The sequence below is a fragment of the Apteryx mantelli genome, chromosome 3 (genome assembly GCF_036417845.1).
Source record: "Apteryx mantelli isolate bAptMan1 chromosome 3, bAptMan1.hap1, whole genome shotgun sequence".
In the NCBI taxonomy this organism is placed as follows: domain Eukaryota; kingdom Metazoa; phylum Chordata; class Aves; order Apterygiformes; family Apterygidae; genus Apteryx; species Apteryx mantelli.
In genome coordinates this window covers 121,756,980-121,776,547 of record NC_089980.1, presented here as the reverse complement: position 1 = coordinate 121,776,547, position 19,568 = coordinate 121,756,980, and the positions used below count along the sequence as shown (strand labels likewise).

Sequence of the window (19,568 nt, the reverse complement as noted above, 5' to 3'; positions counted from 1 at the left end):
TCCTTATGAGAAAGAATTACAGATGTATTGGCCCAAAGAGACTGCGAATCACTCAGGTGTGAGCAGAAGTGGGAGACCTTCAGTTCTGTTCTTCTGCAGCCACCGTTACTGTATTTAATCTGAAGGATATTTGATGTAATACATTAGAAGAATGCCTCCAAGAGTGAAACAAATGAAGGATGTCTAGCTGTGAATAATGCTGGAGGTTAAAGCTACTTCAGACACCCAACTTCTTGATACTATGAAAAATGAAGTGCTTCTATATATGCCTAGAAGGAGAACCCCTGAGGGGACTTGGGAAACTTTAGTTTAAACACCTGAAGGACTTCAGATGATTCCAAAGTGAAGCGGTAGAAGAGAAGTTTAGAGAACAGATTTTGGTCTAAATTCCATCTGAAGCACCTTAACTCTTGGGTGGGTCTAGCACTTAGCTGATTTGTGTTTAAAATCCCTATCTGTAGAATGAATTTATTGATATTTCTTTATCTCAGGGGAATCTTATATGGAGAAATGTCTCAAGTGCTCACTTATTACAGTAAGAACTGTACCATATATCAACCTTAGATGGATAGAAAAGGTGTTTTAAATGACTTGGAAAAATTGGCAGAGAATGAATCTCGTGAATGTTTCTGGATGATTACTGGATTATCGAATTTCCCTTAGTCAGTATTGGGTGGTTATCTTTATTGTTTCTGTGCAATAGGCCTGTATCTCTCTGTGAAATGTGAATCCACCTTTCCAAGAGATTAGTAAACATGAAAGAACTAAACATTCTAATTTTTTCCCCAAAGTTGTATCTCAGCATTGTCTTCATCAGTAGCCTTGTCTGCAGGAAGTGTAAAGTTTCCTGCTATGATTGTTTGACTGCTGCCAATTATCAGATCTGCTTTTGGCAGCTTTCCCCTCAACCTGCTGATTAGCTAATGTGTGGTTACTAATACAATATGGGAAACTGGTGTAAACTAGGAAGCAAAAGATTTATTAATTTCATGTGCTAAATACTGTTTGTAATATAATTATCAATACTGTGAAAAGAAATACTGACTTGAGAAATAGTGAGGTTTCTATGTCTTCTTGTGAAATGAGGCACAAGAAAACTGTGCAGTAAACAGGCATATTTTCCCCTCGATGCACACACATAATTTTCATTAGATTCATAGATTTTAAAGGCAGAAGAGGGACCATTAGAGCATCTAGTCTAACTACCTGTAACACAGAGGCCATAAAATTTCATCCAGCTACCCCGCACCGGAAAACAAGAGCTGGATCCTGATCTGGATATAAAATGGTTTTACTCCACAAAGCTGCAATAATATCCGTTTATAACAGCTGAGAAATTGGCAGTAGACTTAAGTGACAATGGTTTATGGATTCTTTTTGCATAACCCTAAATGAAAGTGGTTACTTACACTTTAATAGCAGTGTTGAAAGAGCTTTGTCAGGAGTGTTTTTTTGCAAAATATTTAAGCTGTAGAAGAAAATATTTAGTTTTTTCCAAACCTTTCCAGGATGATTGTGTTCACTGTTTTAATTTAAACTTGTCTCTTTACTTGATCTTCCAAAGAAAAAGCATAATGTTAGCAGAAGAAAAATTTGTTGTTCTTAAATTGCAACCTATACCAAGTTTCTTATTTATAATTAATGCATGCCCTGCTTCTAGGATTTTAGTGGGGGAAGGACGAACAGAATAATGTAATAAAAGCTTGAACTTTCCCAGAGCCAAAAAGAATTTGAACTCAAAAGTTCAAAGATTAAAAGTCTCAAGAGCTAAAATGCAGAGTCCATAATTTCTTTCATTAGCTTCTATATTTGGCAAAACAAGATGTCTCATCATTCTTTTGTAGCCACCTGTACATGTGTGTGGATGATGTTATTATATTTATAGCAGATACAGCCTTATCATTCAGCTACAGACAGACTTCTACCTGCTCAGAGCTACAGGGTTTAAGAATGCACTCAGACAATATTGACATAGTCAATGCCATAACATCCTGCAATCTGCACAGAAACTAAGACTTTGTGCACACCAAAGCTGAACAAAAAAACCTTCCTTCCTGCTCCCCTAACATAGGTGAGAGTGTTTAAAGGAAAATACCAGTGTGGGGAGAATATCCTTCAGATTCCCTCAGATTCTCAATCATTTTCTGTCAGTTCTGTCTCAGGGGAGGAAGGTGAAAGAGAGGAAGGTGAAATATTTTGTGTTGTGTGATACAAAAAGCTGTGACCATTGCACTAATGGCTCCAGGTAGAATATATAGAAAGGAAGAAAAGTAGTTGCTTGTGTGGGTAGTAAGCAGAGAGAATCTCCTCTCATATTATTTCCATTCTCAGTGATAATAAGTCAACTGATGGTTTGGCTGATAAGTTGTTATATTTGCTTAAAAAAATAAACAGGAAACATACATTTTAATACCTTCCCCCTTCTTTTCCTTGTGTTTTTCTTCTTCAGAGTTGAAAGTCTGTTTCAACATACTGCAGCACATTTTGGTGCCACTGTCACATGGAGAAAGAGTTATAATAATTTACAGCACAAATAAACCTCAGGACATGCTCTACAGCTTACCTATAAATGCCACCCTTCCCTTTCCAACATTTACTTTAAGCAGGACACCCATTAATTTAGAAGAGCCAGTAGCTAGGCACAGCCTCTCCGGTCTCTTAGGGAGACAAGGTTACTCATTGCCCTTACACAGAAGAATTTAAGTATTCCCCATCCTTTAGGAAATTCTCAGTTACCTCTACTGTACTGCTATAAGAAAGCTGAGAAAAATTAGCTATATGTCCATTTTGTGTATGCAGGCAAGAACAACCACATAACAATGTCTGTACTGTTTCTAAACGCCTTCCTAAATATTGTCCCTTCATGAACATCATCCTGTTAGCTTATATTAGATGCTGTGATAAAATGGATCCTCAGGAATGAAATTAATATAGTGGGAAGAGGAGCTTGTGAAGGAGAACAGTCCCCTAGAGCAGCCTGCTGGAGCTGGTGATGTGTTGTAGCATGGATGAGGACACAGCTCAGTCTCTTCCTGCCTCCTTATGGAGGCTTCTGCCCCAAAGAGATGTGCCTTGAATGTACCAGTAGATCTGCACTGTGATACAAGATAAGACAAAACTTGAGAACCGTGGCGAACCAAGCCAGGAGACGTTCAGGTTGAGTTTTAACTGTGTGATAGTATTCGTGGGCAACTTGGTATAATCCTCTGTTTATCACTTGGTTTAGTCCTACATTTCTCAGGCCTCTAGGCTGGCTTCCAAGAGACTTTAAAAATATTGTTTCAAAGGGCTGAAGTTAGGCTATTGTTAGAGAAAAATTGGTTAGGTGTTATGATCTTGCCAAATTTAATTCAACTTCATGAATGAAACCTGACATGAAATCTGTATAATATAGTCTCACTAATCAATAAAAAGGCATCTTCAACCTAGTCATACATAAATATTGGTAATAAAAAATTCTGACAATTGGGAGAGCATTGCATTCACAGAAGCTTTGAACTTTCAATCCAGTGATAAAACATCAGTCTGCATATAGTTCGATTCTGTCATTTGCTTTTGGAGTACTTCCTTCCAACACTAAAATTAAAATTGAAAGAACTTTCTCACTTTGAGGGAAAGAAAGCGCTATTGAAGAGAGATTCTCACTGGCAAATTAATAGATAAGGTCTGCCTGGCTAACTCAAAAGCAAGCGAAAGGTAAAAATTGAAACTCTTTATCACAGTTAAGTCATTTTTCTAAACTGGGAAAGTAATATAGGATAGGATATATGGAATAGATTCTCTTTCAGAAAGTGCTTTTAAACTTTAAAAGATCCGTAACTAATACTGGGAATGGTTATAAATGACAACCTTCTCTTTTAGATTATGTTGTATTTATTACATTTTAACGTGACTTTATGGAGATTCTCAAGGAATTAAAGTTATATTTATGATAAAAACATGGAGCTGCTTCTAAATCGTGTTTTCATCATATTAACTGTTGCCTAGATAACAGGCATATCTCCTCAAGCACCTCTATTCTGGTTTAGCACTACAGCTTGCAAATTAATACAGTCATTATAAGACAGCAAAGCTATATCACTTACCATTTCATTATTGTTCAAATCAAAATCCATATTTTTTCAGTTTTCCCTAGGGTTACAAACTGGATAGGGAAATGTTATCATCTTGCAAAATAATCCCTCAAGACTCTCTCTTTGGTGTTAAGAGGAGCAGCTAATCATATTACACTAATTTTCATATTAATAGGTCCTGTGCAAAGAGAGAGTTAATGTTCTCCTTTTATGTTAAATCCTCCAACACTGTTTTTTATATTTTACATATAATTTCTATATATAATTTAATACAGTTTCTATATATATTTAATCCACTTGGAGCTAGATTAGCACAAAAGATATTGTGTCCTCTTCGGTATATGAATCAGGGTCAAATCAATAGCCTACCCTTAAATTTTTAATCAAAATGGCAATCTGTCATCACTAAGAGAGTTAGATAATGTTTAAGTGAATAACATGAACACATATTATGTTTTAATGGAAAATACAGAGGATAACTTACTGCAGCACAGGAAAACACTCTATAGAGTATCTTGCAAATACTTCATTGCTTACAAGAGAAGCTGTGATCCTACAGCATTTGCATCCACTCTAAAATGAAAATCATCTTTAAACCTGAATTCTAGTTTCTGAGGGATTAATACACACTTTACTTTTGAGATGTTTACTTTTGTAATGTTCTGAAAGCTTCCCATATAATGTAGTGTAGACAGTTTTATTTAAACTCCAGAGCTTTAACTTTATACATTAGCATTTTCTGGTATTGTTTTTTTCAAGCTACTAACCTGAGTAACGTGCTCTGTTCAGAATAACTTGATGATTGTGAATTTAAGGAGCTGGCCAAGGAGTCAGGTGTTTGCCTGACTTTAGGTGGTCTGGATGTGAAACGTGGGACGGGTCTGCCGAGAGGGGGACAGAGACTGGAGTCTGTTCTGCGCCAGCCTGGCATAAAGTGGCTCGCAGGTGGAAACCGGAGCGCTGCAGCGGTGTGGTTGTTAATGAGCCCCAGGGAGAGGGGCAGGAGCCCTCAAGCGCACTGCCGGGCTAGCAGAACCAGCTGGCTCCGGGAGCTGCTCGCAGCCGCTCGGCTTGGCCCACAGAGGAGCTTGGCTCTTCCGCGGCTGCGCTGGAAGTCAGCCCCTTGGTAAGCCTGCGAGCCTCTCGTACTGTGCGAAGCTCGGTTATCGTAACAATGCCATCTCTCTCGACTTCCTTCGTTATCCTCTCCACTCCCAGTCCCAAGGGGTCTGACCAAAACCAATGGAGGGCTCCGCGGGATTTTCCTGGCTTTGGTGTTTGGGCGCTACTCCCCAGTTTGCCTTTCTCCAGCCTGCTCGCAGCTCTGCTGTTTGGACTCGCATCCTCTGGTCCCCTGCATTCTTCGCACCCCTCGTCTTCTACTTTTGTATACTTTCATTCCTAGTCCATTCTACTCCTGACCCTCTCAAAAACTGCTAAATTGCTTAGGCAGTGAATAAAATGCAGATTAAACGAGTGCTTTCAGCTTCAAGCTAAAATGTGTTGACAGCATAACAAGAGGCCTAGAGGAGACACTGAAAAGCGATGCCATTTTGGGAGAAAAAGCCGTAAAAAAGATTCCCATTAGATTTGAGGGCTCGCCGTGGCTTGGTGGTAGCATTCTGGGCTGCCTTCATGAGGTCACAGGTCCACTAATAAAATGTGGAAATAATTTTAATTGATGATATATTTTATCCCTTGTTTAAAGAAACTTAAAGACAGCCACGGTTGGATTCTATCCTCACTATATTGGTGTAAATGTAAAGTAATTTTATTCAAATATATGTTCTTCTTGATGTACAACACTTTAAAAGAAATCAGACTCTGGCACACTCCTGAATTTCAGATATTATACTGTATTTCCATTTATAACCTGACATAATTCCCACACAGCATATGGTATTAATCTGGTGTAAACACCATGTTATGATGATACCCGAACACATACAGCTGACATGAAAATGTCTTCAAGTACAATATTTCCAGAAGCAATTATGTCTATATGGTTGATAGTTAGCTTGCTATATGAATTTTTATTCCTTATTCCTGTATACATGCACGTACACAGGATGAAACATTATGTATGAAAGAGGAATTATTTTTACTGTTTGCAAAAACAAACAAACAAACAAACAAAAAAAAATCAGGATGGTCCGCTTCTGTGACCTGTCAGGCTTTTCATGTGAAAAACTCACCTCCATATGAACACAATAATTTTGTAGTGTTGGAATTTCCTGTTTTCCTTAGAGGGTAAATGTGTAGATGAGTACAAGGAATAGAGTGACACAAAATGAGACTGCTGACATATTTGTAAGAGAAAATTCTGCCAAAAATAAGTTTTAAAGGAAATGTTTAATTTCTTAGTAAACGTAATACTCCTCCTGATATGTAAAAGTCCCGTATGTGGACTTCTGCTGGTCAACAAGCATTTCTCGATGTTCCTTGCTGAGAGGGAAGATAGTGCAGCCCCTTGTCCAGGTAGATGCATGTGTGAGATATTGTCAAAAAATTGTCTAACATTGGAGTTGAGCCAATCATGTTGCTAAAAGGAGATAAATGAAAACATATCTTCTGGAAAGTAAATGCTTGCTAATGGTAATATTTTTGCTTGAACACTGCCAGTAGGGCCAGATTCACAGCTGGTGTAAACTTTTCTAGTGCCATTGAGTTAACACCAGTTTGAGATGGAAAATTCATTTATTAGGATGAAGTGCAGCTTTTAAACAGATTATTCGTAGCTACACCTGCTACCGACAGTCTCCATATTTCCTAGTCCCGTTCTTCCTGAGGATCCTTTCTTAAATACAATCCCAAAACAAACAAAATACGGCCACCTCAGTACCACGTTCTCATAGTGGAATGGAACTGTTCAGCAACCCAGTTCTGCTCTTGTTAGCATCAGTGTAAGTCTGGAATGACTTCATTTTAATTACTTCATACTTGCACAACAGTGATTAACAGTAGGTTAGGCTGTTTATGATTTTGTAAAGTGAATATTTCTAGCTCATGCCTATAATCCAACATAACATCTTAATTTTAGAAATTTAGCTAAACAAATTGCAGCTAGGCAAGTGTAAACCTGGAATAACTCCACTGAAAATTTACACCAGTGTTACTAAGAACTGAATTTAGCCCATTATGTTGAATTCCTTTTAACAGTTTTTGCATGTTCAAACATCCACCAGAGATTAGATGGAAACCAGCAGACTTGCTGTTATCTGTGATATAAGCGGGACACCAGAGGTGAAAGGGTAACGCATTATCACACTCTGCCACCTGGCCCATCCAACACAGTTTGAGCAACCATAATTGTATTGATTACTTCTTGTGCTCATGACTAATGACCTCTAGCTGCAATCTTGCATTTTCTAAATCTTTTATATTCTGATTTAATAATAAGATTTGATTAAAAATTGCCATTAGCCAATGCCAACGATTAGTCAGCAGGACTGATGCCGCCAAGTTCCAATGAGTTTCATTATTCTGGTATTAAAAAGGACAGAGAACTTCTGTAGGTTAATAATACAATGATTCTGTCTCAGTCAGGAATGAAAGAAAACAACTCTAATATACAAATGTAGCAAAATGTATGGCTATTACTAATAGCTGCATTTTACAGAGAAGTGTTTGAAGAATTAAAGGGATGTTGTCACAGATGGTAGGGACAGTTTGCATTTACTTTTTATATTTGACTGGAAAGCCAGTGTCAGATGGTGAGTAAGGGGGCATTCTCCTAAAGAAAGCCATTTCCTTTGATGAAACAAGAACACGGGGATTATTCAGCTTCTCCACCAGCATCCCCATCACGACAAAACTGTGCAAAGTGTATGTAGGCAAAAATGAATTGTGATGGCTTTAAAAAATGACAAAGGAATTGGTTCTGGTTATTCACCTGCTGAGAATAGTTTAGCCTAGGAAGTTTTTTTTTTTTTTAAGGATGAAGTAATACTGAATGAAAGGACATGTTGTCAGATCTTCCACAGAAAATAAAAAAATATGCCTTTTCCTTTCAAGAAGGTAAAATATTTAAATATATACTAATTTTTAGACATATAGCTAAATCCTGCTGAAGGGCTGTCTGATTAAGGATACACTTAAGCATGTACTTAAGAGCTCTGCTGAATCTTAATTGAGGCCTCAATATTGGGTGTTCTTGAACAGATGCTCTATGGGGGGAACATCTGCTGTGGGATGCAGTGCTCCCCTGGAGCTGGCTGACACTGAAGTCAATGAGAGCTGAGAGCACTCAGCACCTTTCAGGTTCAGACCTTTAAATAATAAAAGATTCTTGAGGCATGGTAAAAGCATTTTCCCCAGCTGCGCAGGAGCAACTTTCCCACTTTCATCCTCCAGCAACTAAAAACACGTCTCAAACCCAGGTCCTATACAATTTTAGGATATTTGAATAAACAAATACCTCTTTTAATTGTTGTATATATAAAATATTTTCTCACCTTCAGGAAAGTAATTTTTAAACATACTTTGTTAATAAAGTTTGCTTTTGGCAACTGTTGTTTTCCCTGTTTATTATAAGTGCCTTTAAAATGTTTCCATTAATTAAGGCTGCTTTTATGGGCTCCATCCATTTAGTAAAATTACAGAAAGAAATGCTGCCGACACATCTGCCTTTGACTTCTGTTTGCCTGAGCATTTTATACCCCTGTGAATAGCACAGTGGGGAAAGAGAAACTGTGAAAGAGAATGATAGAAAGAGGTGAATTCCGTCCAGCAAAACATGGAGGTCAGGAGAGACCCAGCTGATTACATGTTCATGTTTTCCAGGATTTACAAGAGGAAAGTTGGTTGAACTCTAGTTACAACGTAATAGCCCTCTTAAAAAACAATAATTTAAATCCTCAAAAATGAAAGAAAAACTATGTAGAATGTGTATTTGAATATAAGAGATTGTGGTTTTGGTGAGCAGGCAAGAAGGAGGTTGCTCTGAACATCTCAGTATTAACTTACAGAGGTTTATACACCCTCAGCTGAAAGCATTACTAGCCAGATTATAATTATAATTACCTTGGCTTCATCTCAGTGTTTATCTGCCATGACACCCACCCAGCCACCTGCCTGCTATTAATTCATTCAACACTAACTTCATCTTTTTTCCTTTTATCTCGGTTTTTTCCTGTTATCCTAACTTTAAAAAAATGTGTCCGTTATTAGAAACAAACTAACACAATATTTGTTTGCCCATGACATCATGTGTTCCTTTGTTTAAAAAAAAAAGAAAAAAAAAACCAGATATCTTCATATTATAAAAATAACCTGTTTGTATTATGTAGTGAAAACTGGAAAGATAGGGTATTTGACTCAAAAACTCAGAACAGCCGATGATCTTCTATAAAAGAAATCTTTTCTTCACCTGGAATAATGCCAGATATTCAAAAAAAGGATGAAATTTATTACAAGGGGTGATAAGCATGATATACAGTTGGTATTTAAGATTCCATGGTGTGTGTGTGATATTGTGCAAGTGCTGTGTATTTGTTGCTGCTGTCATTACTGAGGTGCTGAGGTTTGTTGTTTGCTCTGACAGAACGCTGAAATGTCCAACTGTCCTGTAAGATGACAGCTTAAAAAACAGCAAAACAATAGCAACTGGAAATAACAGCCATTCCCCTAGTGCTTAAAGCCTTAGCAGAAGTGAAAACTGCATTCTGCTCTGCAGTTTGTTGGGTAAAACACACTCCCTACCAGTATGTCTGGGACTGTGAACTGGTACTTACATGCAGATGTCCTTTCGGATGTTCTTTGAACAATAGATTGAAGAACAGGCTTTAATGTGTGACAGCGAGCTAATTATAATAATGGCTTGGGGTCAGGTAATGCTTCACTATTTATTTGACCCAACCACTGTTCATTATACTCCTCATGTCAACATGTTTTTACAGAGTGAAAATTACCAACTAATTAATTTAATTTCAGGATTTAATGCCACTGTAAAGGAAAATAAGCAAGGTTTAGATTAAATAGTGATGTTTCTAGAAGGGAGCATTGTAAACACAGAAGTGAAGAGTCTTTAAAAGCAGCTTGGAGTTGAATGGTGTAAAGGTCTGATCCTGCAACCATTCATTAAGCCTCAGTTCATCAAACTGCACTTAACTTTAAGTATCTGCTCAAGTCTTGTTGAAATCAAAAGCATGTGTTTAAATGCTTTTTGCAATGGGGTCTCAGACCCTGCTCAAGCGACATTTCTGACTTCATGGAGCCTGCTTGCCTGAAGAAATGTGTCAAGGTGAAGGCCTAATTGCCCATATTCTTTCCTGTACTGTTGATGCTCCGTTTTCAATGACATTTCTGCTCTTTGTCAGTTAAAGTTTGAAAATGTCAGAATGTAAGACATATTACCCAGACCTCCGCACAGATTTTTGGGGGCACAGTTCACGCAAGCAAATGAAGGAAGGGGGATTTCTGAGGGAGTATTCTTATTGCTTATTGTATTTTTCAGCTGCCCAGAGTATGCAAGCTGCTGTTTATAGTTGGTTCCTGACCTGTTTCAGCTAATGCAGTCTTCCTTCAGTACAACTCACAAAGGCACAGCAGCCCCTCGTATACATGGAGATAATAATTTCTTGCATTTTTATAGACTTTTTGGCCAGAGGACTTTGGATACTTTGTGAATCCCTGGTGCTGGAGGTAGTATTATCTTCCTCACCTTTTGTCCCTTCTGTCCTTATATTCTTTAAGAAGATCAGTACTGGGGAAGGTGAGACACATGCTTCCCAGCTCCTGGGCTATTTGTTTGCTTTGGCTCCAAGCAATACTCATGGATGAAGCCCCCAAGGGCTGCATCTGTCTTTCCCAGAAGAGAACCCTGGTGTGTCCCCGCTAGACCACCATTCTGGGTGACTGAAGGACCAGGGATCCCAAATGCACTGCAGGGTGCATCTGCTGAATGTTTTTGCTGCAGTTTGAGTTGCCTGAGATAGAAGAAATCTGTGGCAGAGCTTACAAAACAACCCACATGTCTCAGCTGTTCTCCTTGGACCTTAGTTAATCACTGGTTGCTGAATTTTTTATGGTAGACTTTAAAATGGGGGTGGGGTGGGGGCACTGCACACAGGAATCTCTAATTTTAGACCGAATGGTTTTAATGATAAATTCAGGAAATATGTAGTTAGGGTACAATTTTTAGAACACAAATATCAGTCTAAAACTTTTATCCAATTCTGCACTGATTTTGCACTGTGCGGCTAGCCCAGCTCTGTCTTCAAAGTCATCTTTTGAGTCAGACAGCAATCGCTGCAAGGAAATATGTACAGCTATAGCTTTCACCAAGACATCAAGAGCTTTAAGTCTGGGGATTGGGTTGGCAATGCATAGGTCTTATGATCCTCCTCATCTCATTGGAAAAGGTCACAGAAGTCATCAGATTGACTGCAGAACATTCCCTCAGAGCAATGCACCTTTTGTACTTCGGAGCCGCTACTGTTTTTGAAGCTGTGGTCCGTGTAGAGCACAAATCTTGCTTTAACATGTATATCAATGCGTTAGAAATACCCTAGGGGGACAGAGAGAGGCTTTCTGTTCAGTACAGTATTTAATCAAAAATTTCTAGCTTAGAGTTATGTAAAATAGGCAAGAAAAGCCATTGCTGAATTTTATTTCTTTTTTCCAAAAGCAAGTCAAGGACAAGGCATGGAGATTCTTGACTGTAGCTGATGAATGTGTTTTTTCCTTTAAGGAGGAAATAGTAAGAAAAAGATTGGTGTAATGGATGTCTGTGGATTCTTTTTACATTACAAAAGACATTAGGCACCCTGAAGGGCACTAAAATGGTCTGGAAGAAGCAAAATTGGACCCTGTCTCAATGGAAGTGTTTACCTAATCTTGTCTGTAGGGACAGCACAGTAGACCATGGACTATGCACTTTAGAGGAGAGCTGTGAATGTGCCCCATGTCCTCTGCTTCTAGCACACTGGCTTTCCATAAAATGTATGCCCCTAAAACAGCTTGTGCAAAGTGAAGTATAAAGGATTTTAGATAGCATCTATTACACTTGTTCAACAAGAATCTGCCTAATAGGCAAACGCACTAATATACACTTGCTAGAGATAGAAAATAGCCCTTCATTTCTCTTATGTGAGTTATAAAATGGAAAAACTGGTAAAAATATAGAGTTGGAGATGCTGACAAAGTTGTTACTTCTACATTCTTAAGAAACAATTTCCATTCACAAATGTTTTCATCTTCACCAGTGCCCAGTGGAAACACCTGATGAAGAGGTAGATCAACCATTATCCTGCATGGGACTTTGCTATGTCCCACACCAGGTTTGCTAGCAAGGATTCCCTGTTACAGAAATGTACCTAGCCTTGAGTTTCTGCCCTTGGCCCGTGGGTGATGAAACAGATTATAATACTGCTAGCAGTGAGTGGTGCCACTGACACATGTCCATCTAGCACTGCATGTGAAGAAAAAGACTAAACTTCATAGAGACCTGATTTTGTAATGACATATTCATATCCATATTCACCATGAATGGCCCTCAAGAATGACCAATTAGTTCAAATACCTTTTTCTTGATTACTGGACAACTACCATAAAGATATTTCCTAAGGGTCAATAAGGCTTTGTTACTAGGCTTGTCTGACCATCAATACAGTATGTGAATACTCAGAGGTATGAATAAATCTGATACGGAAGAAAAAAACCCCACAAATAAATGATCTTTAATGCCTGAAACATGCACACTCTGGTATTCAGCTACAGAACTACGAACTTTCTTTATGGAATTTAAAGTTAATTTAACTGCTTTTTTAATCTATGAACACAGAAACCAGGAAAAAAAAGAAAAAAATTTGCCTCTTCTGTCTTCTGTGGTTTTTCCACAGGCTCAAAATGGTACCACGGGTAGGTCACCTAATCAGTCAATAATTCAGTAATAATACCATTTTTTACTTCCATTTTTGTTTGTCTTGTTTGAATTGAGAGTTTCTGGGAAGCAGGCACCTTTTCTTGTAATGGTTTTGGAAGGCACACCAGAGGCACTGTCTAGTATGGATCTTCAGACATGACTGGAATAGTAATAAATAATAGCAAATGATTTTTAGTCACTGGTTTTCTTCATTGTTTTAAGCTATGTGAAAATGTATAGGAAAAAATCATGCTAAAATGACACGCTACTGGAAATGGACCCAGACTAAACTCTAAAAAAAAAATCAAGATCAGCCAAGGCTGTGCTGGGTACTTCTTAATTAACTAAATGAAGCATACACAATGAATAAAAATCTAACTTTTGCAAGGCAAATGAGCTAGGACTTTTATGGATGCCAATAAAATGAATGCTGTCTGGGAGATATTCATTAGCTGAGTGGAAGATGTCTGTAGAGGCTATGGTCTAGAAATTTGGTGAATTTAATGGCACAGGCACGGAGGACTGCTTAATACAGTGAGTGGAGCTGGCAAAAGAAAAAGAGTAGCACTTCTTCAGTATGAATATGTTTCATCAAACCAGCAATAAATTGCATGAACTTTTATGGTCTCCTGGTCTACATTAACCAAGGTCTGACTAGTGCTAGTGGCTCTCTACATTCATTTGCCAAACAGTAAGACTGTGATTCTGTTCCTCACAAACTGACAGGTAGATAAGCTAATTTTAGTAGGATGCCTACTGTGTGTATGTGTGCGGGTAGGAATTAAAGAAAAACATTTGTAAACCAGCAAATTCTCAGGTATTTCTAATGACCCTTCTCTGCTATTTGCGATTATATGTTTAAAACAGAAAAATGGAAGCCCTTACCTGTTTGGCTGTGGTTTGTTCCTACTCCCACAGCATTTTCCTGGCTGTTCTGAAGTCTCTTCATCCTGTGAGAGACAGAGGAGGAAGGAAGGGAGGACTGAAGTTTCGGGAGAATGAAAAAGATTAGCAGAAACAGAAAAATGGTGGCCTGCTAAAGAGCAGTGAGCATATATATGCCACAGTGTCACTTCAGAGTCATGTGTGTCCCTGCTCTTTGGTCAGACCATGAGGAGGCTGGTTACCTACGCTGTATTGGGTGTCTTTTAGAAACCCCCTTGGTCTCCAGAAGCTGTGTGACGACTAAAGCTATTTCTCTAGGGGATAGCTGCCTTTCTGTATTTACTGGTTATTCAGCTGATACATGAAAGAACGTGTGACTCAATGTGCTCTAGTGGCTATGCAGTTATTGTGCTGAAATAATAATTACTCTAGTTCTTGTTGCTTCTTTCCTGCTCATAGACTTTCTCATACTTTGCAGAGAGTGGAACATTTTAACTTCTTTTTACAGATTTGTTGAAGGTAAGGTAGCAGAGCCAGGAACACACCAACATCCCATGAACTCCAGTCCATTACCATCTCCAGTGGCTTGTATTGCTCCCGAGTTATTGGCCCAGGTGCTGATCCACACTGCTTTGGTTGAGTTTTAGATCAACAAGGGTCTGCTGCCCTGCAGCCTTCATTGCTTCCAGTTGTCTGGTGCCTCTCATCTCTTGGGAGAAAGGAGGGGTGGTAGTTTGGCATACCAACATATAATCACCCATTTTGTCTCCAAATATAACAGAAAAAGGCTGGGGAAAGCAGAGGAAGATCAAACAAGTTCTAAATATCAGTTACTGATCACTGATAGAAGTGATGTGTTTAGTGTTATGGGTACACCTAGACACAAAGATCATACGATAATCATTCAAAGGTAAAAGGCATTAAGGTGCCAAAATAGTCCAGAAAACAATGAGAAATAATAACCTAATTAATTTTATGTGTTTTTGTTTGTTTTTAAATGTCTGGTAGCTTCTTTTATATATGAACAATTCCTGGCAGAATTTGGGTACTGTTAAGAAACTAACAATGCATTCTGGTTTGGATGATGCAAATGGCTTGTATTAGTTTCCAGATGAAACGTACAGAGCTGTGGAACAGTTAAATTGATATTAAGAACTTCCCTCAGTTAATACCTAGAAGGTTTTGTACCTGGGCTGTCAAGTGATCTTTTAAAATTGTATGTAGTTGTTTGGAAGCCAAAGCAGTGGCTGGTTCAGCTTAAACTTTCCTCACACAAACAGGAATATTATGTATTTGAGAAGAGAAAGAAGCACATGGTGACACCTAACCTGGCATTGCAAAACTCTGGCTATTTGCCTTCTGCAAGTCATAGCTGTTCTATTATCTGTAATCAGAGTGCTAAGATGAAAACCTGTTTTTATCTGGGCTGGTAAATTTTGATGACAATTGTATATTATTCCAAAAAACTAGAGAGAATGTTTTAGTCGCTATAGCTACTGCAGGCCAGATTTAGAAGCCGCTACTGAAATTGTACCGTGCACATGAGTAACTGCTCTTTTGGTGTGAGTCAGATGCTAACTGTTTAGCTCTGATAACCCTAATATTTACAGTTTCAGAGACCTTCTGGGTTCCATTATTTTTTACACTGACACATACAAAACCTCTCGAATAAATCTTGACTGCAGACGTAATGGACAGTATTCAGCCTGCCTACAGTTGGTATCCAAATTGACTTCTATGCCTGCTATTTTCCACTGAGTGAACAAAGAATCAGGATGTGGCAGTAGTAAGCAGCATGTAGCCTCAGTTACTCTTTTAAAGTTAGATGCTCTAGAAACTGTAGTATTTGAAAGTATTTTGATGATGGGCTACCTGAATATGGTTTGTTGCCCCCCATACAAGTGGAAATGAACCTACATCAAAACTATGGGATTAGAGCTGCCATATTTGAAAAAAAATTTGGAAAAGGACACTACAAATATGACTAACTAGATTTTATCATGAAGAATTAAAAGAATAGAAACCTCTTATCCAGTTTTCTCTAATACAGTCATTTCTCCAGAACACTGCTTTCAGAAGAAAAGGTTATCCTTCTTCCCTCTCCTCAGCCTATGAGGATTTCATATTCATTGTTAGTTAATAGCTAAAGAATCAGTGCAAATAGGAGTTGTCTCCCTGCATCTATTGGGGTATAAACACTGGTACTCTTCTCCATCCTGCAGGTCACTCTACTTTAAAAGAGGCAATGGTAAATTTAACAGCCAGGGTGTTGTGATTAGAAGACTAAACATAGGTATAGAAAAATATTACAAACAACCATGCTTTTAACAAAGGCTAATTTTCTGATAAAACTGAAAGAAAAATTACACTTCTGCAGTTGGAACACAAGCATCACTCAGCCCATGACATGCGCTGATTACACAAACAACAATATTTCCTCTTGCTTCAGCCTCTTCATCTTAGCTGGAGGCAAAAAAATAGCCATAATTGACTTGCAGGGAATGAGAAGATCTTCCAAATCCATTTGACCAGATAAATGCAGTATCATTCTAGACCAAATTTTGTTTATGTGAAAGGTTTTGCTGAAGTCAGTAAGGGAGATTTTCAGTGGGGGCCTTTGCAAGGCAGGCAGAACAGATAAGATATTAGAATACAGTCTTTTGAACAAAATCTCTCTCTAGCAGAAATTCACATGAAACATGCAAAAACACACAAAGTTTTCTGGAAAGAGAGGATTTTCTTTGACTTCTAGAGTCCACTTTGCCTTCTTGGTAAGGTGAGACATTCTGGTGATAATTTTTTTTTTTTTTTTTTTTTTTAAGCAGATAAACCCTGTTCTGTATTCTTAAACTTTTGCTTCTTAGTGAAACCCTTGAATGAATATTGTTTCTCTTGTTTTTCTCAGAGACATTGACCATATTCTTTGAATGGTACTTGAAACAATAGTCCTAGCTGCTGTAACTGTGATGGTCTGGAGAACAGAAGTTGAGATAAGTATATGAAAAAGGTATTATCTCTTACTAGGACAAGTGACTTAGGAAAAGACAATTGGGCTTCCAGAAACAAAGCCAGACCAATAGTGTCTTAGGCCATGACTGGAACTTCTGCACGCTGTAACTTTGCATCACAATAATAGTCCAGGATGCATCCAGATTACTTGGGATACTGCACTGATTTCATTTTGCAAAACCGCACCATTACATAGAGGGCCTTTAATGCCCCTGGGGAGCACAAGCTTAGATAGCCTCAGAGACTGAAGAACTTTTTTTATTAACCACTTTAGTCAGGAGCTCTGCAAGCTTCTCACTGCTGTTCTGCCAGTTGGCTTTGCCATTATTTAGCGATGCATCTTTACAAAGCACAGAGCATCTCCTCAGACCTCACTGCTGAGACCACTAACTTTCTGGTGTTATGCATAGTCACTTGCCTATTGCTTATTATAGAACATGTATTTCTTTCAGATCAGTTGATAATATGAAAGTGAATCAGTTTTCACGTTAGATTTAAAATGTTAACATCCAGAGAGGTGCTAAATAGCCAGTTACTCATCTTTTATCTTCAAGTTCCCCTTTTGTCTTCGTTCCATTCTAACGTGCTTTGAGAGTTACTATGAGCACTGTGTGAATTCAGTATTATTTTTTGCCCCAGGACTACTAGCTGTATCTACAATTTTACCCAAGAAACTGATGCTGTTACATTTCAGACAGGCCACCATGTTGTTCTGTAATGGTTCGTGATTAGTTTGACTAAGATATGAACCAGTACCTAATAACTATATCTTAAACCTTTCCGTCATTAAAAGTTCTCGGTCCTTAACCAGTCAATGATTTTCTTGTTAAGAAAATGTAAGTAAGTGCTTTAAGGTTTCTTTTTAAATGTAAATAAATTATAAAACTTTTTGTCCTTTCAGATGACATGGCCATTGATGAATGGTTAGAGTTAGTGAACACCTTATCCCTCAAAACGGAAGAATTACACTTTAGTTATCAACACAGATTTCAACATAATTGGGACTAAAATGTCCTCCTTATTTAGTACCTCTGGGGATACATCTGCAGCCTGACCTCACCATGTCTTTTTCTATATTGAGCTAGTTTTGATGTTTTAATAGGCACAATATTACAACTTCACACTGTGACATAATATTATGCCTTCAAATACATACACACAGGCAACACAAGGGAATGTTTGTTATCTTCCCCATGTAAGAACAAGTGCAATATAAGATAAATATGGAAGAAAAATGCTTAAGTAGTAAAACATGTTTCCTTCCTCCTGGTTTTCCTGATGAGGTTAGAGGAAAAATACACAAATTGTTTGTTTGTTAGGTTTCCAAGCTGCCAACATGTACAGTAGAGAGAGAGAGAAAAAAAATCAAACTTCTGACAGGTGCAGACAGAGAGAGCTCTGAGGCAAACCCTGATTCTCCTGTGTGTTTAAAAAATTTTCCTTTTGCCAGACCAAAAATAAATTTCAGTCTCTATGTCCAAGAAAGTAAACAGTTCTGTTGACTTGCCAGATCTCAGGGCTTGTCTTGGAGTTTTTATGGGATACATGTAGCTGAAATTCAGATTTTTTTTTTTTTTTAATCATAGATACTGGACTGAAATTATACAATAGTGGGAGAAGGATAATGTTGCATTTTGGAAAACAAATACTTATGAGTTATGGGAGTGGATTGACATGAACTATTCCAGTGATGCTTGAACAAACGTGTCCCATTTTTTGTTTTGTCCCCTGTCCTCTCACTTGGTGCTATTTCCTATCTTCTAGCCCCTCCCTAGCTATTCCTTGCTTTCAAATAACTGCCATTAAAAATTCCAGTCCACACAAAACTATCTAAAAATGAGGAAAATATTATAAGGAATGGGGTCATGTGAATGTAGGGAGGAGGTGGGTGGAGGAGAAATGAATCTGATGATACTTACCTACATGAGAAATAGCCACAACACTACCGTGATGTATGTCCTGGTCATCTATGGCTTATCTGTACTCCTATGAGGAGCCCTAGGTTTGGTTATGGAAGGTTGCATAGTCTCTGATAACATGTTCTCTAGTGGAAGCTAGTGCTGCAAAGGGATGTTCTGCTTCATTTTGGAGCTGTAGTAGGGTCTCTGCTACAGTTTGGTGGAGCCCATTCAGCTCCCGTTGTCTGACCCTGCACATACAGCGTGGCTCAGGGACCTTCCAGATGGCCACCCTCATCCCATTTGCCTCAACTGCCATCCTAGTAAGACTGTAATTGTACCCGCTGTGGTTGAAAGCTCAGTTATAAGGAGGTAATCCTGGTTCTATCACAAAATCTCATAAATTAAATTGAAATCAGTCACATTTATGACTGGTTGTTAAAAAACTGTAAGTGTTATGAATTTATGACACTGTGCTCATATTCAGCTGTTCACTGCTTCTGCTTCTAGGTCTTTTTCTCCTATGTGGGATAAAATTTATATTTGTGGGTGAGATCATTATAAATCTTTTATGTACCACAAGTGCAATTTTAAATGTTTGCAGGCATGGAGAACTGTGCCCATGAGATATCAACTATATTTCATGGGTTATTGCTTCATAGAACTGACAAAAATGAGCTTTGCAACTAGTATACACTCACACACACTTCTCAAGTTTACATGTTTGACCTTTAAAAGCTGGTAGGCAGCATGAAATGCATGACTTCTTAGGAAATAAAATGCTACATGGTTTGTATTTTATTTGGATGTCAGCTCCCTGTGTTCATATTTTTATTTTTT

At 38.2% G+C, this 19,568-nt stretch overlaps 1 long non-coding RNA gene across 1 annotated transcript in view; it reads left to right on the top strand.

Moving 5' to 3' along the window:
* Positions 1-19,568, top strand: part of LOC106494741 (uncharacterized) — a 149,067-nt gene that overhangs the window by 113,620 nt on the left and 15,879 nt on the right. The gene's annotated exons all lie outside the window — the stretch shown is intronic.